The sequence below is a fragment of the Rhagoletis pomonella genome, unplaced genomic scaffold (genome assembly GCF_013731165.1).
Source record: "Rhagoletis pomonella isolate Grant_MI unplaced genomic scaffold, Rhpom_1.0 Rhpom_scaffold_00007, whole genome shotgun sequence".
Taxonomy (NCBI): Eukaryota; Metazoa; Arthropoda; class Insecta; order Diptera; family Tephritidae; genus Rhagoletis; species Rhagoletis pomonella.
This window is the reverse complement of record NW_023458561.1, coordinates 16231655-16255280: the sequence shown is the minus strand read 5'-3', so window position 1 is coordinate 16255280 and position 23626 is coordinate 16231655. Positions and strand designations below refer to the sequence as shown.

Here is a 23626-nt window from a genome sequence, read left to right as displayed (position 1 = left end):
TTAAGTGGAATAACGGTAAATCAAAATCTAAAAATAATCGACAACAAAGTCAAAAATATCAATAACAAAACCAATAAAAATATCGATAAAAAATGTCGATAACATAATCGATAAGAAAAATCGATTAAAAAATTAATAAAAATATCGATAATAGAATTGATAAAAAGATCAACAACAAAATCGATAAATCATCGATAAAAAATCATTAAATAATCGATAAAAATCAATAACAATATTGATAACAAAATCAGTACGAATATCGATAGCAAATTCAATTACTATATCGATAAGTTCCGACAATATCGATATCTAGCGAAATCGATAATAATATCCATAGAAATTCCCATAAAAAAATCTATAAAAATATCCATAACAAAACCGATAAGTCTCTGTGTCTCTACCTATATCATTTTCTGTATAATTACATTTATTTTAATCTTTCTTCCTCTATCTTCATCTTTACTTTTATCGGTATCCTTATCCTCATCCTCATCTTTTCTGTATATTTATTTTTGTTTTTACTTGTATGTTTATCATTTTCTTCATCTACATATTCCCCTTCACCTTTTCCCTTATATAAGTAAAGTGTTTAAATTTACCTTGGCCTTCATTTTTGGCTTTATCTTTACGCATATTTTTTTTGTTTTAATATTAACCTTTGTTTTTATCCTTTTCTTTATCTATGTACGAACTCACCTTTACTTTCATTCTCGGATTGGTCTTTTTCTAAGTCTTATTCTTTAACTATTTATTAGCAAGTTTTTTTTTTTTAATTAATACCATATGCATACACTCAAGAAGCACTTGTTGCTGCCCCAACCACTTCCGTTGCACGATTTGCGTGTGCGATTTTCGCTGAATTTGCCAATTTACTCCAAACCAACCAACCGCCGTTAAAGAAGTTTCACTTCAAAAAATTAACTCGATATTTGGAATCACCGAGCAATTCTACATATCGAGCCCTAACCGCCAAAATAACGTAGCGACATTTTTTTCAAAATTTTCTTTTTGATGCAGAAATATTCCTAGAGCATCTAGATACATTTCTGCATCAAAAGGAAATTTTGAAAAAAATGTCGCTTACGTTATTTTGGCGGTTAAGGCTCGGTATAGTGGCATCCATTGAACATTTTGGCTATAAACCAGTGTAATTATTATTTTTAGCGAAAAAATAACAATCATAAAATAATGATTCAATACTGATTTAAGTTTTTTTACTCATAATGATTACCGTCCCTGATTTAACCGAAAACTTAAAAACGATATACTAAAAAGTCAAAATAACAACTCGTGCTCATATACCAGTAGTTCTGTATGTAATGTATACGCCCTGTAGTACCATACAAAGCCAGCTAACACGTTCACTCGAGCGCGGCGTGATAGACCTTTTTGCCATTGTCTAAAGGAAAGATAAGCTCCGTTTCACAAAAAATGTCTTCGCAAGTGGGCTGGATTTCGAATTTAAAACCAAGGTAGAATACATTGGAAAACGAAGGCTCCGTTATTCTGGAGAAAAAAACAATTGGTGTGTGCTTTTAACCAGACCCACTTGCCGCCATGTATTTCGACCCTCTGAATCCGAATCTGAGGTCCGTTTGACTCGTTATTGCCATTTTTTTGACAATTTTCGCAATTAACTCCAAATTTAGGAGGTGTACGAGTCAAACGGACCTCAATACATGTCGATATGTGGGTCTGGTTAAAAGCAAATACCACTTTTCTTGTGGCCAGTGTTATCGAAGGTTTGGCAAGAGATTCGTTTTCCAATTATTTAAGAAGTTTTAACCGAGCCAAATCTCCATATGGCTGCTACCTCTTCTTCTATGTTGTATAAAAATTTCATAGCGATTACCAGTAGCTCACCACAACAAAATATATACTAATCTTTTCGGATTTTGAGTTATGACAGTATTGAAGTAAATGAACGTTATGCCCATGGGGTAATTTTTAAACATTTTTTAATGTGATTGAGAAAAAAAAAACATTTTTTAACTAAACAAGTTTTTAAAGCGTCCACACTTTTCGGTATTCGTGATATTTACTCAGTACTTGTCAAAAAGTATCGAATTCTCGATACTACTTAGTACTCATGAAAAGCATCGATATTCTGTACTCGGTACTCGTATCGTTCTATCACTACGCACGCCTTAACTTAAAAGTCATATTACACAGTGCGACAGTCAATTTTAGACATACCAAAATCAATATATTCACAAAACTGGGGGCCAAATATAATAAAACTGCGATTTTAGTTTTTCTCCCTGGCGTCAGCAGTTTTTTTAAAAAGACTTTGAAATTTTTAGAATAAGGTTGACTAAAAAAATTATTCAAAAGCTTCGTTGCATTGTAGAATAACAATATGGGTATCAATTAAAAGGAAAAATTCTGTAGAATAGAAAAAAATAATTAAATTTTGGGTGCACCAGGAAGAATAAGTATTGAAAATGTCCCTTTAATACTTTACCCTTGAATATCCTTGGAAATTTCTAATATTTATTTTTGGAAAAAATATATGTCAAGGACTAATATATTTACTACCACATGCTCGAATTTTGTCCTTTTGGCTTTATTAGTTTTATATAAAAAAAATTTAGACTTCCCTTGATAAGATATTGATAGTTACAATATGCATAAAAAAGATATTGGAATCAATATTATGGAACCATGTATGCGCTCTAAAAGAACAAACTGACCGTAGGATATACCTACGGTTTAAATACTTTAATTGATTTGTATACCAGGGCCTAGCCAGCCTTTCATGCAGGGGGTAGGAGTTTATATAGAGGGAAAAAATGCCTTAATAAAATTTTTTTTTGTATATACATCGAAATTTTCGGGTTTAAGAAAGTATAAGTTTTTTAAAAATCTGTTAGTAATTTTTTTGTTGAAAATATTTTTCTTTATAAAAAAAAAAGTATTTTTTTGCTCCCAAGTGTTTTTTTCTGAAATTTTTATACACGAAGTATAAAAATATATACATCAGTAGAAAGGCGGTTCAATGGCCTTTACAACGATACCAAACTCTTAAAAATCGGTTAGTAGTTTCCTTGTTAATTTTTTTGTTTTTTTATAAAAAAAAGGTAATTTTTCCTTTTTAGTGCTTTTCTCAAATTTTTATTTACGAAGTATACAAATAAGCATATCAGAAGAAAGCAGAGTTGATTGCATTAACAACAACATCAATTTTTTAAAAATCGGTTAGTAATTTGTTTGTTTAAAATATTTTTTTTTTATAAAAAAAGGTATTTTTTCCTTTTAAATGTTTTTTCTCAAATTTGTACATACAAAGTATACAAATATGCATGCCAGGGATGAAGAAGAGGTGCAATAACGTTTACAATGGTACCAACTTTTGACGAATCAGTAAACAAATTTTTGAAATATAAGGTTTTTAATTTTTCGAAGACCCGACCTTTGCCCCCTTATAGCACCTGTAAGACAAGTTTGCAAAAACAAAGTTATAAACCGTGTAAATAAGAGCAAAACACGGTCTACGACTTTATTTTTAGTTTTTAGTTATTTACATATACTAATAAAAAATAACTTTTTACCAAATATGATATTTCGAAATTTGAAGGCCCATATTTCGATGTTGAAGGCTAACTCCGAAAAACGGAGAAATTACTTTTTTACCTATGACTCAATCTCTTAAAAAAAATGGGTTTGGTCCAATACGCAGCGGACTGCTGTATAGTGTAATGATTCTAGTATCTCCATTTACGTATGTTGTAACTACCAATATCTTATAAAGAGAAGTTAACAATATTTTTATCATAAAATGCCCTCGGATGAAAAAGCGCAAGTATTTATATTAGGGTGGTCCAAAAATGCATGTGGAAAAAGTATAGTCGGAATTTCAATGCTCTCACCCCCTAGGATTGCATTATACCGAAAAAATATACTCCTATTTTTTATTTTAAATTTAAAAATATTTAGTGGTCGCTCAATGCGCTTACAGTTTTCTATGTATTTTATATGGGGAAAATAACTTTTCGTAGAATGGTATGAAAATCAGTATTTTTCGATCGGAATTTTTCTCTTCAGAAGATTCCCAGTAATAATACCCAATTCTTTATTTAACCATATATTGTATATAATAATAATAATAGATTGGCGCTTACACATATGTTAGTGTTTGGCCGAACTTCTCCTCCGATTTGTGGCGTGCGCCTTGATGTTGTCACACAAAGAGGAGGGACCTACAGTTTTACGCCGACTCCGAACGGCGATTGTATTTTTATGAGCTGTTTTCCATGGCGGAGGTTTGCCATTGCCTGCCGAGGGACGACCGCTGTTAAGAAAAAACCTTTTTCTATATTTTTGCAATGTGTCCTTGACCAGGGTTTGAACCCAGGTACTGCGGAGTGGAAGCGTGCACTACTTACCACTACACAACAGCGGCCGAAAAAAATCTCTAAAAATGCGATAATTGTTTGTTAAGTAAATTTGATTTGACAGCACATATTGCATTTAATGCTTCCTTTTCGATTTTTCTCGATTTTTTAACTCCGATTCGATCCGTGAATCGATTCAAAAAATTCGAGAATCGACATTCGATGTTTGCTCAATTGATGCATACTGAACTATGGTTTGCCCCAGAAAATCAATAAAAATTTAAAGAAATTTTATTTTTTGACTGAAACCAAAAAGAAATACATGGGAAAGCAAATACCAATGAATTCAATGACCTTTCCCATCCGACTGTAGGGCCCCTCTGAGAAGCCTCTTGAAATTAACTCTATATAAAATTATGGTTAATAATACAACAAAAACTCCAAAAATTTGTAGTTCCCAACTTTATGCAAATTTTCATAAAAAAACTTTCACCTCTTAAGAACTCTTTTTTATATATTTTGAAAGGGTAGTTAAGTGAAATTTAGAGTCAGCGAAAATAAAATAAATAAATTCCATTATGCTGGATTCCCTCTAGGAATTAAATGGTATAAATTACAATTAACAGAGTTGGGCATTAAAAAAATATCGTGTCATTATGTGAAAAAATAGGCATTAAGTTCATTTCCACCTAGCATTTTTTTAAATGGCTTACAGTTTTTGTCATTTCAATGCCTAGTGGAAATTCGGCATTAAACTTCTTAAAATAGAAGTTAATTTTGAAGTAAAACGTAACCTTTTTTCTCATTTGTGTTAAAAAAGCAAAGCAAGGCATTAAATGAAAAAATTGGGCATTAAACATTACCCGTGTCATTGTGGTTGTTTCCACGTAGCATATTTAAAATGGCATACATTTCTTGTCATTTCGTTGCCTGGCGGAAATTAGGTTTAAGAATTTATGAAGTTTCTGTTGAATGTTGTTCTTAGTATAGAAACACCTTATCTCACACCTTTTTTCAAATATTTCAAGCTTCGCAGCAAAAATAGTGTCCTCGCCAAGTTGAAGCTCGAGGTGGTCTGAAAGCGAATCTTCCCTAAGGCTCTCCAGTTTACGACTGACTACTCTAACCGAGAGTTAAATAGGGTATCAACCCATTCCTGTCTTCTGGGAGTAACAAATGTTGGCTTAGTGCCCACATTCAAGATACTTAACCTACTTGACAGAATATACTCGAAAAGCTGATCTCCCCTCACGTTGCATTTGGTGCTGCCCCAGATTTCATTCTGGGCATTAGCGTCGCTACAAAGGAGCAACCCGACGTTGCGGTTCTCGCGGAATTCCAGAAGACTGGCCGCCTTCTCCGGAGGTGGTGGTAACAGAGACTTGTATGGAAAGCACGTTTAAACAATAACGAAATGTTTCCACACGTGTTTGCCCTTGAAGCTAAACCTCGCTGCCATTAAGTCCCGACAGCAAACTGTGCAAGTTTGGTCCCAGTGCAGTGAGAAGACACTATTAGACATGCTCTCGGTCTGACCGAGTTTTCGTCGTATGGGATGTTGGCACTCGCCTCCAGGATGCGCTCCTGGTCTATGACGCTGGGGACTTTGGCAATGGTTGGGACCTCCAGAATCCGTAACCCTGCCGCAAATGCGGTTTATTTTCCACAGATACTACTAAAGTAGTTGAAATCTTAATATCATGAAGACAAGCGCAAACGACTTCGTTCTTTTTTCTTAGGTGTTATTTAGATTGTTGTATAAACATATTTTTTAGCATATTTAACTATGTAGATTTTATAAACTCTTTAATATATTTTGCATAATTATTTCACATTTATTGCATATGTTTTGCATATTAAATTTGCATAAAAATTCGAGCTGTAGTTATGTTTCTTTTGACAGCCATATTACAATATTTACTTTATCTTATCAGTTCGTTAAACTGCAATTTTCTAACAGGTTGCAACTCTGTAATTTTTATCTTTCTATATTTTAAGTCGAACCTCCAGAAATACATCGGTGAAAATTGTATTCAATTCCATACATTAGTTTTCGAGTGATGTACGTACAAACATACAGACAGACAGGCAGACAATAATTCTAAGAACTGTGGTTTTTGCTTCTGTTGGTCTAATAAGGACCCTTCATATTATATTTTATTTATATTATAAGTTATAAGATTGTCGCATTTCGAAAAATTGTGTTTGTTCACACCATCTTTAGATAAAATGCGCCGAAAATCGGACAATTGCGAAGATAATAGGATCTTAGCTTTAGTGCAGGTTGTAGGCAGGGACGAGTGCAACATAAAAATAGGTTTCTTATAGTTCTTGACCATCTATTATTATTTTTATTTAAAAAATCCTTATTCTCGTACTTGTCAATTTTTCACCCCATCTAAAAATCTAACCTGTTTTGAAAAGGCGATTTATAAACCCTTAAGTTGATGTACAGCAATATTTTCTTAGACTTAGCTTCTTGGGAGTTTTCATCGGGTAAGATTTAAAAACCCGCTATTTTTCTAATTTTTTCAACTTTGACCATCGCTATTTGAAAACCTTGCGATGAAAGTCGCTAAATGCGTAATATTTGTCTGAAACTTCGATATTTCGGAATTTAGGCACGCTAATTTATTCAAATTTGATACTCACAACAATCTCTTCAAAAGAAATAAGATTATTTTTGGAGTTTTGGAAAAACGGTATAGTACCGCCCACTTATAACTATATAAGTTTTTTTTTCATTAGGTCTAACTGAGCATATTATAGAAAATGTTTTAAATAGGGGTAAAACCCAAGTGCTTACCATCTAATGGTAGTTTTCAGAATGGAGTATTTAAAGTTTGGCCTCACCTGAATTTAGACTTCTTTACCTGTTTGTATTTAAATTTTGGCAAATAAAGTAAACGTAACTACTCTTTTTTTATCTAAAAACTATATTTTGCCTCCGTAACTTTTATTTAGAAAAAAGCAAAATTTGTTTACTTCTCCTTAGACCATTAATCAAAACATTTTACATAATTTTTGGTATAAGACTTAAAACGTATACTAGGACCTACTTATCTTTTAACATGTCTTCAATTCTGTATTAATTTCCATCGCATTAAGGGAAGCTTTTCTGGAAAGTTGTATGTTTAGTTAAAAAATCGTTAATATCTTGCTATGTAATGGACAGATAGGTATAAAATTTAAGTACATTGGCATTACCAAGTTTGGCCAAGGGGAATTTTTAATTGTTTGCCTTTGGTTATTTATTTTGAGGATATTCGCATACATACATATCGTCGTTTAAAGTACAAAACCGCGTATCGTCATTCTACAAAAGGGCGTAACTGACATTTGCTGCCAAAAATTGGATTTGCTCACACAAGCTCTTGGCTCAATCCCTATCCATTCGTCCTGAAATATACTAGCCAGAAATGCGATTGCTTTGTAAAAAGGAGAACCATTTTAAAATATGTTTTTTTTTACCCTCTAGAAAATAATTTATCAACCTCACATACACGGTTTTGAATTTTTTTGGTACGCGGTCTTGTACTTTAAACGACGGTATGGACATGTGAAGGATTGTTACTACGAGTGGGTAGAATGAAGATTGGCGTCAAATCTTTACTGTAATCTTTGAATTGTCGCCAATATTAAAACGTTTACTACAATTAAACATAATCGAATAAAGTTACTGCAAAACTGTAGCTACTGGACGTCGCCAGCAACGACACACGCAAGTTCAACACTGAGCTAAAAAAATACGAGGAGTAAAAAGATGAATGTTATGACATCTATACCATTAGCTGGGCGGCCATTAAAAAACAATAGCGACAATTTGAATGCTGAGTGCGGATGGCGCTTGTAACTTGTCATTTAGGCGGTCATCGCCACCAAGTAGCTGTGAATGACTCATTCGTTGGCGTTGCTTTTATAGCACCACACTGACGAGAACTACTAACTAAGGCAATGAAGTAAGGAAACGCCAAAAATTTCTGGTACATAAAAGCACTTTCGAATGTTGGAAAGAGGTGGTAACTGCCTTAGCCAACTATTATGACTGCATTTGTATAAAAGTTTGTAGTTGGTTGGGTTTAAACGCTTTCTGGATTTTCATAACTTAGTGGGTACTCATTCTGACAAATGCACAAACCTACATACATACATACATACAGAGACATACACGTGTTTTCAGAGGCAAGCTTTTACAGTCCAAATACTTATTGGAGTGGACGATTGTTGGCCACTTGATTTACGCATGGTGCCCTTTATTTATCTTTTGAACGATGTGTTGGCTGAATTCTACTATTGGTGTCTCTGTTGAGTCTTAACTTGTGTTGACGGTCAAAATTACTGCTTTTCTATGGTCCTTTGACAATTGCTCATAAATTTCAGTTTAATTACAACAGTGGCAGAATGTGCGGAGTAAACGAAAAATGTAATAACAAGATGCGTTTGTTTTAAAACTTCCGCGATTGGCAGACATTTTAGCGTTTTTATGTGCACATATTAGATGACGGCTAGACTTCGATTTAGTAAGAACAATAAGAAGGAACCCCTTTTTCAATTCTGTGCGAACTAGAGTCGTGCGCGGGTATCGGGACCCACGGTACTGATTTTAAATTGGCCAGGATGGCCGGTATCGGGAAGGTCTGTAAAAAATTTGCGGGCGAGACGAGACCAAAATCATTTTCCGACACTCCTGATAAAACAGCAACCTCCGAAAACTCGGAAAATCTGGCTGACTTCCAAAACGTATCAATACAATGTTTAGAAACTGTTATACCACGGTATTCAAACTGTTTGTATATGCAGAGTTGCGCAATATTGCAACCATACACATTGCATATTCTAAATATTCAATATAGCAATGAACATTTTTTCTGAATTTTCCATTTCTAATACACCAATGCTAATCAACAACAAATGAAGCATCAACTTTTTTTCTGATGCGCTGATTGCTCTAGCGATACGTTTCTATAACTTTTCGGCTGCGTTTTGGAACAGTATACATTGTCAATATGTTGTAGTTCGACGTTATGGAACCTTATAAATTCGAAATTCGAAGCTTCGATATTCGAATTTTAATCGAATTTTAACTCCAAACAGGCGAGTTTTTGAAATCGAACTTTGTCTTGCTAAAATTCGGATAAAATCGATTTTTTCCAGAAAAAATCGAATTTCATCTTTATTTCCAAAAAATCAACTCTTCAACTTTCTTCTTCTGACAAAATTTGCCATCACTGTGTGTGGCACTCAATTTGTCCTAGGGATTCAAGTAAAAAAAATGATGCATTGAAACAAAAAATCTGTGCCAAGAAGAAGCTGTTATTTCAAACTCAACTTTAAAAAATTTTTTGTAAAAAAACAATTTTTTGGATTTTTTATTATAAATTTTTAGAGGCTTTTACGTTGGTAGCTTTTGCCTGAGAAGACCCCTAATGAATGCACTGCCGATCTGCCAAATTTGCTTTTTGCGGGATTTCTTGAAGTAAGGATTAAAAATTACCCTTATAGGCGGGAGCAAATGGGTTATATGTTCTACAAAAATATTTCCCAGGAAATTTTAATATCGACTTTGCTACTGGATGGGTATACATTCAGAAAATGTTAACAAAGTCCGGGCTGGTTTCGGCTGTCGCACAGTGTAATTTGAATTTAACTTTTTACACAGGTGGCCACTCTCTTCAAGCATATCAAAAATATTTTAGCTGTTGCATAGTACTTTAAGCACAACACTTCTTTAACTAAATTCGACTTTGCAAACAGGTAGCAACCCTCCCAAATGTAATTAAAAAATAAAGTTTATTCAAAACCATTTCGATTGATATGGAGTAATTTATTAAACTTATTAAATAATTTGATTTAGATTTTCTTACATATGGCACAAAACTAAAACCATGTTACACATCTAAAGGCCAAGCCCTTTCATTTGACACCTTCCCCCTTTTTGAAAATCGAAAGAACGATACAGATTTTATGACTTGGTGTCAAATATTTAACGCAAACAACTGCGGAAGCGATTATTTGAATTTGATTTTCTAACCTAAAACTCACAGAACTAAAACTATGTTGCAGACCCAAAGGACAAGCCTTTAATTCGACTCCCATTTTTTAAATTTGAACGGTACAGATTTTATGACTTGATGTTAAATATTTAACGCAAACATGACCGAACTCGATTAAGAAGTTTCACTTCAAAAAAATTTTGCAAAATTTAAAAAAAATTCGAATTAAATCGAATTTCCCCACCGAATTTCGAATCGAATGATTGGGCAACGTTCGAAATTCGGAAAAAATCGAATTTCAACCCTCCACTACCTATCCCTACTTTGTACGTATGCAAAGCAATTGGAGCTTTGGAAGTCAGCCTGAGACGAAAACGAACAGCAAAGCAAAACAAAATAATCGGTAGATGCCAGATCTTTCATAATTTGGTTTTTTATTATTTGAAAATATTTTGAAGGAAATGTGAATGTTTCTAAGTGATAGATTCCGGGACACACGGGATCTGCGGCACAATTCAGAAAAACGTAGGGACGGGCGAGTTTGAGACTTAAAAATTTAATTTCGGGATGGGCGGAATCGGGATTAAATAAAGCTAAAGATACATATGGTGCATTCATATGAGTTCAAGTAATAAGAACAGAGCGGAAGATTTGACGCTATCTACACATTGTTTTATTTCGAAAGGAAAAAAATTTTTTGTCTCAGCAAAATTTGAAAATTTTTGTATTTTGCAATATTATTGTGGCTTATTAACATTTTATTTCTAATAGTTTTATTGGGCTTTGTACCACGATTGTTTATTAGGAAAAATTTGAAAAAGCAACAAAATCTAAGCGGTAGAAGTTATAGCGGCTATTTAGGAGATCACCACATCTCCTCATCAGACTTCTTTTTTCTAGACTTCAGCAGGGATCGAACCTGCCTAATCGATGTGCAAAGTCAGAAGCGTTAACCACTGAGCTATGTACAACCCGTAAACTCTTAATGCTAATTCATTTTCCTTATTCAGAAACATTTTCCTTATAGAAACAAAACGTTGAAAATTATTGAAATGTGGCTAAAATTACGGCCACATTTCATATAACGGTAAATTTCGGAAATGCTTGAAACTTCGATATTTCGAAATTTAAGGACGCTGATTTACTCAAAATTGATAGTAACAATAATCGGAGTTTTCGGAAACTTAAAAGCATATAAATAATACTTGCGCCGCACACTGGGGCCGCCCCATATAAAGCGGCTGCTCAAAATTTTGAAATCATTTTATTTCTATTAGACTCGTTTGAACTACTTTTTAAGAGTAAAATTTTGACTTCTTAACCCAATATTGATCATGGATAAAGGCATTGGTGACCTAGTTGTTTGTAATGTCTTATGTTATGTTAATTTGATTTTTTTATTATGCAAATTATAAATAATTTAACCCATTTACGACTTTTACTAAACGCATTGATAACCATATTTTAAACTATTAGTGACCTATTTTTATAGCGATTAAATGTAATAACAGTAACAATGTGTGTATTTGTTGTAATCACTAGGAAAGGTCATGAAACAGGGGAGGTCATTTATATAAAGATCCGTACGATAGTAAAGGATAGGAAATAGATACAAAAATAAATAGTCTAAACTTTTCAATGTGTGTGTATTGAAAGAATTTCGAGTATGCAGTTTTGTAACCAATTTAATTGTAGTATATTAAAAAGCATGTTTGAGGTAGCTAGGACTTACGTTTTTCTATACGAAGTATGTTCGACGATTTTTTTTATGGAGAAAATGAACGGCACCTTCACCAAAAAAATTGCTAAAAATCAACGGTATGTCCTAGCTACTTCAAACTGGCACTTTAATGTACTAAAATTTAATGGGCTACAAAAATACGCACTCAAAATCTTTTTAAAATATCTAATTAAAAACATTTATATTTTTACGAGGTTTGAAACTTCAATTTATTCGTTTTATCTTGAGGAATAAACTATATTTAAAAATAATAATAACTAAAATTAAACCATAATTAAAAAAAAATTGTCAAAACTTGTCAATATGTGGGTGTCTTATAGTTATGATAAGCACTATATAATGGAATCTGTGCCACTTATTCCTCACAGTCGGAATCTAAATCCCATCCAAGCCCCGTTAAACTAATATTATTCGTTTCAAGTTTTACTAATTCCATTGCTTCAGCAAAGAAAGATCCCCGGTTTGTGGCCACTGGCAACAAGCCCGAGCAAGTAATCAGAGGATCTGATGACAACAATCTATTAAAAACGTCTTCTAAATTCTTTTCAGAAAAAATATGTGTTTAATTGTATTTTTGGAATAAACGAAGTTCTGTTTCTTCTGTTAGTAAACTATTGTTGTTACAAATAGTATAATAGAGCAAGAGCCAGCGACGGCCAGACCTTCGTTATTTTGTAAAGGCTGAAAGCTTCTCTATGTATGCCCCCAACACAGGTAATAACAAACCCAGACTATGAAATGTGGATAGTGGTGGCTTTGGCAGGTACCAAGTAGTAAAAGTGTATAAAATACCACCTCAAATTCGTGATAGTATAAAGGTCAGTTTTTATATGTTTTACTCGTAATAACATTAGAAACCACGTCGTTCATTGGCAGACACTTAGCATGGTTCCTACCCCCTGCCAGACACCCTTAAACCATGAATAATTTAAGTTATACTTTCATCATATAAAAGCTGATTTTCATATATGTCACTTGGGGATCTATCAAAATATGTTTCCTCACTTGCCAGACCGTTTCGATAGTTCCTTCATCTTGCCAGACGCTCTAAAGGCGTAGGTGCGAGCATGAAAAAACTGTTAAAAAGTATACTTTGTTAAATAGTTAATTATCGGAGACGGCGGTCCTTACAAGTTGAATTCCAATTTCTTACAAAAGCCAATGGTTATTCGCTATGCCACAAAGCCTATTTTTTGCAAAATTTTATAAGAAATATAAACATAAAATTAGATAAAAAGAGTATATTTGAGAAAAAAACTTTAGAATAAAATGTCCATGTCAAAAAAATAAAATCTAATAAGTTAATTAATAATGTGTTGGAGCCTTACAACTTTTTTTAAATTAAATTTAATTAAAATTTCGATATTGTATTAAAAACTTATTGTTTACTATAGGAGGAAAAAATTATTTTTATAACACTGTAGGGAAAATTTCAAGTTTTCAAATGACCCAGGGTTATCTCCCACATAACGGTTGTTTGTAACAGGCAAAACGAATCGAGATAGATATACACAAATCTATCTTATATATATATAAATGTTCGTATGTCACGGTCGTCAAAACTCGGGAACGGCTGAACCGATTTGAAAAATTTTTTTTTGTATTGTTCGGTATAATACCAGAATATAATATTTGCACATTTTAACTTAGTCAAATTGATAAAATAAATGAAATATTGCCATGTGGGTGTCAAACTAAAGAGATTTAAGAAGGCTTACAGCCGAAACATTGTTTGAAGAGGGTTGCCACATGTTCAAAAATTTAACTAAAGTACATCGATAAAATAGATGAAATATTACAATATGGGTATTAAATTAAAGAGGTTTAAGAAAGATAACTGTTGGAAATATTTATGAGAAGGGTTGCCACCATTTTTTAAATTTTAACTCAGTTAAATTGATCCAGTATATGAAATATTGCTATGTGGGTATCAAACTAAAGAGTTTAAAGAAGGCTTAGGGCCGGTTGTTCAATGTCTGGTTATCACTACTTGCCGGCTAAACATCATAATCGACGATTTTGACATCATGCATATAACATGTGATCGATAAGGCAGTCGTTGTATCTAACCGGAGCTTCTACCTCCGATTTGTGCTAATCAGACATTGAACAACCGGCCCTTATAGTCAAAAAAATATTTTAGAGGGTTGCCACCTGTTAAAAAAATTTGCTCAAATTAATTGATAAACTAAATGAATTTAAGAGGTTTAAGAAAGATAACTGCTGGAAATATTTTTGAGAAAAATTGCCACATCTTTGAAAATTTAAACTCAGTTATTTTGATAAAATAAATGAAATACGGTAATTTGGGTATCAAAGTTCAGATTTTTAAGAAGGCTTACAGCCGAAAATATGTTCGGGGAAGAGGGTTGCCACCTGTTTGAAAATTTAACTCAATTTAATTGATATAGGTATCAAATTGAAGAGGTTTAAGAAAGAAGACTTTTGGAAATACTTTTGAGGAGGGTTTGCGAACTATTTGAAAATTTTAACTCGGTTAAATTGATTAAACAAATTAAATATTGTAATTTGGGCAGCAAACTAAAGAGGTTTTAAAAGACCTACAGTAGAAAATATGTTTGAGGATGGTTGCCACCTGTTTGAAAATTTAACTCAATTAATTGGAAAAAATAAATGAAATGTTGCAATATACCATGATGGGGTTGCGACCTGCTTTGAAAATTCTAAACTCAATTAAATTGATAAAATAAATCAGGTATTATAATACCGGTATCATATTAAAGAGGTTTAAGAAAGATGACTGATATAAATATATCAGTATATACATATAAATATTTTTAAGGAAGGTAAGGAAGGAAATAAATGAAATATTGCCAAGTGGGCGTCAAACTAAAGAGCTTTAAAAAGGCTTACATACGAAAATATGTGTGAGGAGGGTTGCCACCTCTTTGAAAGTTTAACTAAATTACACTGATAAAATAAATGAAATATTACATTTTGGTATCAAATTAAAGAGACTTAAGAAAGATAACTGTTAACTGATAACTGGAATATTTTTGAGGAGGGTTGCCACCTATTTTAGAATTTTAACTCAGTTAAGTTGATAAAGTAAATGAAATACTTCAATGCGGGTATCCAACTAAAGAGCTTTAAGAAGGGTTAAAATTTAAAATATTTGAAGGAGGGTTGCCACCTGTTAAAAAATTTTGCGTAATTTAATTGAAAAACAATAAAAGTTATTAAGGAAAAGCGGCTTAAGAAAGATAACTGCTGGAAATATTTTTGTGTACAATTGCTACCTCCTTGAAAATTTAAACTCAGTTGAAGTGATAAAATAAATGAAACACTGCAATTTGGGTATCAAACTTTAGATTTTTAAGATAGCTTACAGCCGAAAATACATTTGAGGAGGGTTGCCGCCTGTTTGAAAATTTAACTGAATTTAATTGATCAGGTATCAAATTAAAGAGGTTTAAAAAAGAATACTTCTAAAGTGGGAGAAGGAGGATTGCCACTTATTTGAAAATTTGAACACAGTTAAATTGATTAAGCTAACGAAATATTGCAATGTGGGTATCAAACTAAAAAATTTTTAAAAGACCTACCGTCGAAAATGTATTTAAGGAGGGTTGCCACCTGTTTGAAAACTTAACTCAATTAAATTTGTAAAAGAAATGAAATGTTACAATATGGGAACCAAACTAAAAGCATTTGAGAAATCTTGATTTAGAAATATTTTCAATAGGATTATGCTCTATCTAAAAGTAAAGACTGCAAATATTGGAAATATATTAAATATTACATAATTCGTTCCAAACAAAAATTGTTAGGGAAAGCCTTACTAGAGATTTATTTTATGTTTCCATTTATCCAAAGCCGAACAGTTGAAATGAAAAAAGAATTTACAAAATCTTATCAAACGAAGTGATCATATTATCAACGAAGAGTTGGTAAACAAATTTCGCAATGAAAAAAAATAATACAAACTACAGATACAAATGAAAAACTAATGAAAATCATACCTAACGAAAACATAAAAATTACCCATTAAAGCTGTTTAAAAAATCCTCAAAGAAAACTTAAAATTGGTGTCACAATTCCCTAACATTATAAAAAAGTAAACTTTTAATCATAAACAATTTCACTTGGGGTCGCCTTAGCCTACTACGTACTATTTTGCGAGTATATACACATATATACATATGTGTTAGGCTCTAACGCATATATATTTGTAGGTATAGCGTAGCGTATGCGAAAAGTTCCTCGCCCACTGTATATCGGAGTTAACATTTCTGGATTTGACGAAGTTATATCCTTCAAATCGGTTTATGTTTTATTGAAGAAAACGTTTAAAAAGTATTATGGCGTACTAATATGCATATACACACACATATGTGTTAGACTCTAACGCATATATATTTGTAGGTATAGCGTAGCGTATGCGAAAGGTTCCTCGCCCCCTGTATATCGGAGTTAACATTTTTGGATTGGACGAAGTTATATCCTTCAAATCTGTATATGTTTTATTGAAAAAAAACGTTTAAAAAGTATTATGACGTACTTATATACATACATATGTGTTAGACTATATATTTGTAGGTATAGCGTAGCGTATGCGCAAGGTTCCTCGCCCCCTGTACATCGGAGTTTACATTTCTGGATTTGACGAAGTTATATCTATCAAATCGGTCTATGCATTATTGAAAAAAAAAACGTTTAAAAAGTATTATGACGTACTTATATACATACACATACATACATATGTGTTAGACTATATATTTGTAGGTATAGCGTAGCGTATGCGAAAGGTTCCTCGCCCCCTGACGAAGTTATATCCTTCAAATCGGTCCATGTTTTATTGAAAAAAACGAAAAAACGTTCAAAAAGTATTATGGCGTACTAATCTATATATAACTTATTAAATCCAAATTTTTGAAATGAAAATTTAAGTTTTCCGTTCGGTTACAAATTTTATTCTATCCTGATCTACAAAATTTTCTATTATTTATAGCACAAAATTTTCAATACAAATTTCTAAGGTTGTTTATTTTCTATCCAAAACACTGGTAGTATAGAAACAGTAGTTTTCCTAACAAGTGAAGTCACTGCCAAGTGAATTCATTAATGTACCTTAACTACTCCCCCTTTAAAATCTGAAACGCCCCGGTTTCAGCTATTTAAAATTTTGTTTGAATAACGTAACTTAAATATAACCTTTAAACATGCATTTTAACAGATATTCAAGATAACTTAATGTTTTTAGATAATTATGAATAAAGAAAATCTCGCGAAATACTCATTGTGTTAAATATTTTTTTAAAACAAGTTCACAAATTAGTTATAAAAAATTATTCAATAAAAGCAATCTTTAATAAATATTTACGCAATGACGCAGTAATCTTTACTATCCTTTTCGCAGGATATTTATAATTATTATTTTTATCAATTTTAAATAGAAAAGCGTATCAATTTTGATATTAACTTCAGTTATTTCAATAAACCTATGTAGATACAAAAGCCATCTTCCTCATTATATAGGGATTGAATTCTGGTTTTATTCTGAACTTGCAATTGATTGATTTTGATTTCTTGACGTGATGGGCGTTGCTATGCTTTTAATTTCATTGATGACTTCTTTGACCACGAAGCTCGACGCTTAAATATTGCACTCTTTGCTTGAAATGTCCGAAATTGTTTTTAAGAGCATAAATGTCCTTGTTTGATGTTGAGAAAACTTTTATAAAATAACACCTCGATGATCGATGATTTCTTGTGAAATTTCTGTGTAAGATGTACGTTAACTGCTGCTTAATAACGCGGCGTCACTACGTCGACTGCTGACCAATAACTTCGTTAAAAACACGAGGTCACTCGCGTTATAAAAGCAGGGCGCCTTTTTTATTTCATTTGTTTTGTATTTTATTTACTTTAATATTTATATCGCCTACTAAGGATAGTTGTATACTTTCTTAGGATTTATTTTAAAACTATTTTCCTTCTCTAAGGATATTTCTGTCATTTTTTAAGGATTCTCCTTTTATAAGGATTTTTCAAATTATTATTATCCTCTTATAAGGATTCGTTATATTTTTATCAATTTTACGTTGGGCGCCACTTATTAGGTCCGAATTTTCGAAATGAAAATTTAAGTTCTCCGTTCGGTTACAAATTTTATTCTATCCTGATCTACAAAATGTTCCATTATTTATTATGAGGCAATAATGAAAGGTGTTATACGTTGGCAACTTCTCGCTCTAATCCGCCATCTTGAACTACCTTAGGAGAAACTGTGTTGTTTCTTTGCTAATTTCACTGAACATTTCCCAAAATATTAGAAAAAATTCTAAACAAGCTACATTGATTCAATTTTCGTTGTTCGTTTGTTCTTATTCGCTGACATTTGTTTTCTAATTGCGTGAAATTTGGTAAGCATTGTAATAAAACCGAATTATTTTACAAATAAATTATAATTTTGCATTTATTAGGTCATTTCCTTAGTGTTTTCCTAGCCGACCTGTGCTGGTATTGTAATTAAGAGCTAATACACGTAAGTTACAACATATTATTTTGACTTTATTGATGAACCATTCCATTTGCAGCATTCTCTGGTGAACTGCAGCTGCGGCCGAATTTGATTGTGTGCATCATCCTGCAGATATTTTGAAGTAAGTTGGAAGCAGCACTTTGTTATTTCAAAACCTAATGAACCATTTATTCGCAGATTTTGTGGACGATTTTGCTGTGCTGCATTCCTGCTCCGCCTGTGTATTGCTCCACCCGTGTTTTTTAGTGTTGCGTTCCTGTTGCGCCTTTGCATTAGTGTGTGCGTTAAAAACCTAAAAAACCATTTATTTGCAGATTTTTTGTATGCTTCTGCTGTGCTGCGTTCCTGCTCCACCCGTGTATTAGATTTCTGCGTTCCTGTTAATATACATATCGTCGTTTGAAGTACAAAACCGAGTAACTGATACATGGTTTGTACTTTAAACGACGATACACATTTATTTTTCGCTTGTTTTTTTTTTTAAATATGGTTAATTCTACAACAAAAAACCCAAAAATCAGAGTTCCAAACCTTGTGCAAAATTAAAGAAAATTTTGCAAAATTTCATTCAAATATTGCACTTTTTATACACGCTCTCTAGAAAAAAGTTGAGTATGCAGTTTTTTAGCCCATTTAATTTTATAACAAAGTGCAAGTTAGAGGTAGCTGGGACTTACCATTGATTTTAGCAATTTTTTTTGTTGAAGGTGTCGCTCATTTTCTCCATATAAAATAATATTTGATAATTTTTTTATATGGAAAAAATGTGCGACCCCTTCAACAAAAAAATTTCCCAAAAATCAATGGTAAGTCCTAGCTTCCCCATACTCGCACTTTATTATAATAAAATTGAATGGGCTAAAAAACTGCATACTCAACTTTTTTCTATAGAACGTGTATACAAAGTGCAATATTTGAATGGAATTTTGAAGAATTCTCTCTAATTTTGCACAAGGTTTGGAGCTTTGATTTTCGGGGTTTTTGTTGTAGAATTAACCATATTTTTATAAAAAATAAGCAAAAAATAAAATATTTAAAAAACAGTTGCCCGTATTGTAAAAAATTCGCTGTACTTAAACTTTATTGACTGACTGTATACACAATTAATGATGTGTACATAATTTTTTTATATTGAAACTAGATATGTATATAGTATGTTATTATTATTATTCGGTCCTATCTCAAATGAAAATACTTTCAAAATGTGCTGAGATAGGGCGTTTTGAATCGTCAGCTGAGATAGCGTGTTTTTGAACCGAGTTCTGAGATAGGGCATTTTTCAACCAAATTCTAAAATAGGGCGTTTTTTAGCCAAATTTTGAAATAGGGCGTTGAAAAGTTTTCTGATATCGAGCGTTTTCGACCTGTCTGCCGAGATAGGTCGATCTTCCACCCAGCCATCGATATATAGTCGCATTTTTCGTTATATGGAAGACGATTAAACACGATTTGTTTTTATATCGATTCTGAAAAATCGACGGTAATTTTTAGTCACTTCAAACTTGTTTTATGAAGTTTTAAAATTGGGCTTATATTTACTTTACTTTATTTATTATTGCAAATTCTTAAAAATAAATAAATTAACATGAGAGGAAAATAATATCACTTTGATGTGGGGTTGCTATTGATATGACCGATACTTATGTATATAATAAATTTTGCACATTTAAAAATCAAAGTGGACTTACTGAAATAAACACAACATATTCTGAAATATATCGTTAATTTCAAAAAATAAAAATAAATAAAATAGAACATTAAAAAGTAGTCAATGCTTGCTGTATGGCACGAACTTGGATATACGTGAATTTGGGTAATGTATAATTCCTTATATGATTCCTCAAAGTATCCCTTATATAACACTGTGGAATACAAAAAAGACCTTAGTGCGAATATATCAGGTTTGATAGCTGTTGACCAAGGTGCATTAAACAAGGTTTGATTGACAACTCAGTTAGACTCTCTTTTAAGGTACTATTATGCCAAAAAATATAAACAATCGATTCAAAATTCATAAAAAAAATTTTCAATTTGACTTTATAGGATGGTTCTTCTGAGAGCAATGTCAAATTCAATCACACATTGTTGAATACATTTTGCTGTTGATCATACCAATAATGCCTCATACTCAGATTTACAAGATCAATTCGTGTTCTCCGAGAAAAAAAATGTTCACGATACAAAAATCTGAAAAATCTTTTTTCTCCAAATTTTGAACATTTATCGCTTTTGGCCTATATTTTGTTGAAATAGTAAAACTGAGTATGAAGCATTATTGGTATGGTCAGCAGCTATCAAACCTGATATATGCGCACAAGGAGCCCATATGGAAGAGGGGGACAAAAGACCATATGTAAATGAATTCCTTATTTGGCCTGTACAATATAAGGGAAACATTTCAAATTCATAAGTTTCATAAATTTTCTTAGTGATGCGGCTAATATAAGGAATTATATAAGCCATACTGTTATACCTGGGTATTCATCAGCTCAAAAAGTTTAAGCATATTATCCTATTCCTGTGAATAAAAACACGCCTAATTTTATTATTTTAATTATCTACAACTTTATGAGGCTACCAAGCCATATATATACCTATTCTGATAATCGGAACGCTGTTGAGATGGCATAAAATTAAGTACTTTTTCAACTAAAAGGCTTTTTTTCTTCCCGTTTTTCTTGTACTTCCAAAATACAATATTGACCTAAGGTAGTTCGATTTCGAGCTGTCACAACGTACAACACCTTTCACTATTGCATCATGATTATTTATAGCACAAAATTTTCAGTACAAATTTCTAAGGTTGTTTATTTTCTATCCAAAACAGTGGTCGTATAGAAACAGTAGTTTTTCTAACAAGTGAAATCACTGCCAAGTGAATTCATTGATGTACCTTAACTTATATAAAATAATAGCCGTTTTCTTTGTTGGGAGTTAACTCAAAAACTACTGCATAGATTTAAGTCTAATTTTCACAGGCTATACCTTACATATAAGGTCCTATTATAAGCTACCAGAAAACTCAGTAGATGGCGCTGGGGTCGAATTATTTATAAAAATCTTATTTATGAACCGATTTCTTTTAAATTCAAAATGTAAGCTACCAGCATGAAGGCAAACACGTTTCCCAAAAATAGATCCGATTGGTGGTGCGGAGGTCGAGTTATTTATAAAAGTCGTATTCATAAACCGATTTCTTTCAAATTCGTAAGCATGATGAAAAAAGCACTTGCGAAAAACGGAAACGCTAGGTTGTACTGGAGTTAAGTTGAAAAAAACCACTCAAAAGAGCCCAGTCAAATTGTCGGAGGTTATACCTTGCATATATGGTCCTATTATAGGCTACTAGAAAACAAGCTGGTGGCGCTGGAGTAGAGTTACTTATAAAAGTCGTATTTATTAACAGATTTCGTTCAAATTCGCAGCTAAATTCCTAAAATTCCTTTGCTAAAAATGGACCGCTGGAGTTTAGGTATTTAGAAAATCCGTATTTTTTATAAAATCTGATTGGGATTCATAATTCGTATTCAAGCAAAGGTTCTGTACAAAAGGGACCCAATGGATGACGCTGCACCCGAAATATATAGAAACCCCCCGGGGTTTGTTCTGCTTTGGCCCTATGTTTATCTTAGACGAATTTGCTCTTCAGATGGCTAAATCAAGGATGCGTTTAAGTATGCATATAAAGACCGTAAGACTGCGTAAGCGTGATCTTGCATCTACCTCCGATTGACGAAGTTGCTCGAGCCGGCCGTTATTACAGCAGTAAGACTCAAAGAAACCAATTCATAAATATTAAGACGAATTGCAAAAGTGGCGAATTGACAAAGAAAGATTCGACCACGAGAACGATAGGTATATCAATGGCTTCATTTGAACGATATTTAAGAGATCACACGACTCATTTAGTCAATGTACGGGCAAACTTTTCATCCTGTGGCAAAGCGTGGATTATTGGCCCTCTTGAGTTTCCTTATAAGGGCATTTGCTAGTCTTCGATAAATCAGTAAATACTGAAGCTAATTTATTCAAAATTAATGCTTGTGATAATTCTTTAGCTAGATGATAAAATTTTGGAAAAGAGGCCACCGCCACCTTATGATCACAGTATCTCGGTAACCGTTCTACCAATTTGTTCAAAATTATTGAAATCGGAATGAAATTACGGCCACTTGTCATATAATGGTAAATTTCAGAAATGCTTGAAACTTGGATATTTCGAAATTTAAGGACGCTAATTTACTCAAATTGATACTAACAACAATCCCTTGGAAAGAAGTAACATCATTTCCGTGTAGCGGGAGTTTTCGGTGAGGTGAAAAACTTATATTTATTACTTGCGCCGGGTATTTTGGTTCGGCTCCGCCCGAACTTAGACTTTCTTACTTGTTTTTATTAGACTTTGTATAAAAAACTGTTTAGGGTTGGTCGAATGAATGGCTCATAGTCACCAGTTCCGAGTCTATTCGATTGCTGAGTATGAGGCCTTATGTTGTAAAAAAGGGGGAGAATAAAGAACTCAATTGGAGGTAATTAGCATATGGTTACAGAAGATATGTAATAAAGTAACCGACGAAGACTTGCGAGCCGCTTGCGCTTTTCTAACAAATTGTTTAGCGCTAGTAAACCATAATAAAGGTTAAAATTTAAAAATTAACTAATAACGTTTAAGTAAAATCTATGGAAAATTAACAATAAACTGCTTTTTCGCAAAATATATAAATGGCCTTTTTATTTTTCTAAAAACCTGCGCGACAGTTGTTATTTTACAGCCTGTATATGACAAAAAATGAATAGCTGGAAAAAGGAGTACAAAAGAAGTACAAAACTAAACAAAGAGTACATTTCCAGTTTTTTTTTTGGGAGTACAAGGGAGTATATTGCACTATAAAGGACTATGTTTACTCCCAAAAGTAGTACGTCTGGCAACCCTACCGGACAGTCTGGATTTTAGTCTGCAGCTCCGGTGAAACTTATAACCTAATCGCAGCATACGTACATTAGGGCGGTCCTTAAGAATGGAATGGGCGATTTTTTTCAGTCCCACCCCTTC

The 23626-nt window shown here is 32.7% G+C and overlaps 1 protein-coding gene and 1 long non-coding RNA gene across 3 annotated transcripts in view; one reads left to right on the top strand and one right to left on the bottom strand.

The window, feature by feature from the left end:
• LOC118742380 overlaps positions 1-23626 on the bottom strand; it is a 265677-nt gene that overhangs the window by 78384 nt on the left and 163667 nt on the right. The window lies entirely within an intron of this gene.
• On the top strand, positions 18538-18762 carry LOC118742381. Its single transcript, XR_004993373.1, has 3 exons — positions 18538-18576; positions 18629-18694; positions 18751-18762. It is a non-coding gene; the product is annotated as an uncharacterized LOC118742381 (long non-coding RNA).